General features: G+C 33.8%; 1 pseudogene; it reads right to left on the minus strand.

Moving 5' to 3' along the window:
- Positions 1 to 582: 582 nt before the first annotated feature.
- Positions 583 to 2,598, minus strand: LOC122417791 (WD repeat-containing protein 3-like; annotated as a pseudogene).
- Positions 2,599 to 4,453: the final 1,855 nt, after the last annotated feature.

Below are 4,453 nucleotides of genomic sequence, written 5' to 3' on the forward strand. Positions count from 1 at the left end.
CAATGTAATTGCTCCTGTTTCGATAATGCTGATTTTTATTTCGAAAATCGTCCATCGCAATAGATAGCAGGCAGTGAACGAAACTGAGGATTTTGCTCGGTTAAATGAAAAAGTAACTGCGTTGAAGTCGGAAAACTTACTACATTCGAACGAATAATTATCGAATTCCCGACTACATGCCAGAGTATTTTAATTGGTGTATCTAAATGGTACAATAGATTTCTGTAAGAAACTTATACTTGTAACACTTCTTTGATGTATCCACAATTTGAATCTAAATACGCATTGGCAATGCAGTAAAATATTGAAATACAAATATACATTATAATAAGAAGTTAAACGGAGGAATATCAAGAAAATCACGTTTTCTGCCGAAAAAGCCTTTTCATTAATTCCAACTCGATTTTCACCGTTTGTTTTGAAGATTCCAAAGTCTTCATGATTTGTTTTCGTTGATGCACTCAGTTTTACGAAATTTTCCTGTATTATGTCCATCGTTTACTTCGAATTCGAATTCTCTTTGTTTTGCTACTTTCAAATAATTTCCAATTTTCGACAATCACTCCTTGTTACGCAGATATTACCTCACAGCCTCCACCATAAGAGAATAAAAATCCTCAATGTATTCATCGGTTATTAATGCAATCAGTGGGGGCACTGGAATTTCATTTAAAAAAAAATTAGGTATTTAAGACACGATTTATCCTCAACAAAAAATACGAGAAAATGACAAAAAAAATCTATCACGTTAATGAGAGTGGAATAACTTTGTGATGAAAGAAATGTTGCTATTTTGTAATAAGAAAAAACAAATTTTACGTCAGAAAAAAAAGTACGAATTTCGGTCAACGTTTTTCGGTTAAAAGCGGAATTTAAGGGAAAGACAAAAGTGAATGAATATTTGTTAATCACAGGCAACATTAATTTACCCTGAAATACGTAATGCTTTTTATACCCATATTTCTGACTTCTTCCAAGACTGGTAAAAGCAGAGCATTCGTGATGATGGTACCGTGACAAACGTGAACGAGCCTGAGTGCTAGTTTCACACACAATTTTATTTATGATTCGCCCCACAATAATTTTGGAAGTGCCTGCAAGATCTCACAAACTGCTGAATACGGCAAAAGCAGAATAGTTCCGTCAAAATCCCTGTAAAAACAAAATAATACGGTTTTTAATCTTTGAGAGACAATTTGAGAGTGTTGACAATGAACTATTGATTAAATTATGAGTAATAATTATTCAATTTACCATATCTAGGTTAATATGACGCTCCACAATTCTTTCGTATGTGCTTGAATTTCTTCCAAAACGTCACCCAAGGCGATGTCGATGACCAACATTTTTCCATTCTTTAAACCCACTATCAAATGTCTATCACTGGGCATGAACGTCACTGTCAACGCGTAGCCACATTCGACCGTTCTTAGACACGTTAAAGATGGTCTGAAAAATGTTAATTATTTTTTTCACATGATTTTCATTCATAACTTTTCTTTTTGTACCCGGTAATTTTCACTCTCATTTATTTTTGTCAGAGTTTTCATCGAAATTTCTATTACCTTATTAAATTCGTAATTTCAAGAAAATAAATGGGTTTAAACTGCGCTAATAAAATGAATTTATACAGGCTTATCGAATGCTTATTTAAATGTTCCACAATTTAACAGAATCTCTACTAGCTGTTGCGAACGCCAAATTATCAGAATTGAAATAAACAAATTGCTCTCACGTCTATACGATGTCCTTGTGCAGATATCATACTCAAGACTTCGGCTTCTCGATCTTTGTCTTTGAGGATTATAGAATGTAATTTCGAAGTATTAATGTTCACGCCGATACAAATCTTTCATATTATTTCTTTCAAGTTTCTACCGAACATGAACTTTTTTCTTAGAAATTGGCTAAACCGAGCTTCACCACCATTGCTCAATACCAAATCCATTGCTTTGGCTTTCTACGCGGCTTTAGTGACCGCGAGACGTTTCACTTCGTTTTTAAGAAATGAACCTTCTTCCAGGATGAATTCCTCGTGATTTTTTTCCCCTGAAACGTAGAAATTTACTGTATTTTTAAAAATTCTCAACTTCATTTTATTAAATTTTTATAAAAATTTTTTTTCTAAACTCTGAAAGAAATGAGATACTGTTATTAATATTTTTAATGATGACTTACTTTGCTTTGCGTTTTTGTCTCTTCAATCTTTTAGCAACTTTAACTTTGACCTCATTGTCGGGTATAAAATGAATCAATTCGATAGTATTTTCTATGCAATGTTAGCCGACGATTGTTCAAGTTGCGTCTAAACAAGGAAATGACACGTCCTTTCCCAGCTCTCAAGATACTGCCGATTTTATCACACCTGGACACACACATGGACAAAGAAAATAAAAAAACGATTAATTTATTTGAATACTATGAAGAAAAGTGGTGTGATTTTGAATTCTTACTACATCGTTCACATCACTCTCAGAATGAATATTTGAACCTTCCAATTCATTGGCTATACTTTTGTTACCACCATCGACAAAAAATATTTTCCATACTTGGAATTGATATGAAAAAAAGTGATAGTATATAAAATTCTTACCTCATCGTTCACATCATCCTCAGAATTAATATTTAAACCTTCCAATCCATTGACTATATTTTTTTCACCACCATCGACAAAAAATATTTTCCCAACTTGTAATTGAACACTAAGAAAAAAAGTGATGGGATATAAAATTCTTACCGCATCGCTCACATCATCCTCGGCATAAATATTTAAACCTTTCATTCCATTGGCTATACTTTTGTCACCACCATCGGCAAAAAATATTTTCCATATTCGATTCAGTAATAAGATACTGATCAAGTTTCTCAAGAGTTAACCCCAATTCTGACTCATGACAAATGAGAGTTTGGAAATTGTGCTCTGTATCCAAATCCCAAAATTGGAAAAACATGTCTTTGCTTGAACTGACAATAATATTTTGTTTATGCATTAATGCGAGTTGTGTTATCAAACCCCTGTGACCTGTCAAACAGCAAACTCCGGTTTCAGCCACTACGTCCCGTACAATTATGTCTGTCTCCTAGAGCAAATTTTGGAAATTAAATTTTTCTGAATTTTTCTTGCAATAATGAGCAGAAAATGGCTCTTTATCTAACTTTCTCACAGACAAAAATCTTAATGACCAGCGCTTAAATTGAGAAAATAAAAGATCTATTGATAAATTGTTGACTATGAATCCTATTAAAAAATCATCAAAACTTACTTTTGATTCTGAAGCTAGTCAATAACCAAGTGCATCATAAGCCAGAGCTGAAATTTCTGATCTATGTCCAACGAAAACACTAATATGATCTGATATGAGATCAAAAGTATTGACTGTGCCGTCTACATAATCAACAGCAGTATGTCGTTGGTTCGGAGAGGCAGCCAAGTTGGTAGCCTCCGACGTTTCATCCGAAAGAACCGGAGTCTGTTTGATTGTGAATTCCTCTGAAAACAAAAAGCATTGTTAGAATGTTAGCCGATGCTGTTTCATCGAACATTTTGACCAGAATCCTAACCAAGCGGTTGTTTATTTTATTATTATTGAAACAATAAAAAATGAGACGACAGAAATATATTAAACTGTCGGAACCTTTAATTACAATCGTAATGCAAACAATCGTAAATATTGCAATAATAGAATTGAATTCGAGGTTATGTAGGAGAGCTGACAATGGGAAATAATACTCACCAGAATTTCTTAATTAATTGCATGGGGATGGAATCGGAATATTATTCATCTCACTGACACTTTTTATGTAGTTTTTTTTTACGTTGACACGAACACGTATTTTTTCACTCATCTTCCGTGATAAAAGTAATACTCGATTTCGATCTCGATAGCACTCGGTGAAACTGTCACTGTCACACGACTGTGAAACCACCGCTTTTATTAAAGAAATGAAAAGATTTATTCCACACTTCGTAAAAAAATATAGAGACTCCATTTTTTAACGATCGAAAATTGAAAATGATGTGAATGTTTATATTTCGAGCACTCAGTAAAACTATCACTGTTCACTGTCACACGACTGTGGAACCACAACTTTCATTATCGTAAAAAAATAGGAAAATTCCGTTTGTTTAATGATCACAAAATAACCGATGTGATTGTTATGTGATTGTTATAACAATTTTTTTACGTTCATGGTTTGTTGGTCTAGCTGAAGCAACGATTGATTAATCTGAAGACTTCGTTGGCGACCGGAGTCAGACGCGATGGGTAAGCCAATCAGAATGCGTTGAGATACAACTCTACTACCACTAACTTACGTCAAAACGCTTATATGTATACGTCGAACTCGTGATGTGTCAGTATGTTTTGCATAATCTTGAGCCCGTGCAAAGTTTTTTCTCAGCAATTACGCAACCGATCATGCTGATTTTGGGCGCAATCGGAAGAGAATTTAT

This window comes from Venturia canescens, chromosome 11 (genome assembly GCF_019457755.1).
Source record: "Venturia canescens isolate UGA chromosome 11, ASM1945775v1, whole genome shotgun sequence".
In the NCBI taxonomy this organism is placed as follows: Eukaryota; Metazoa; Arthropoda; class Insecta; order Hymenoptera; family Ichneumonidae; genus Venturia; species Venturia canescens.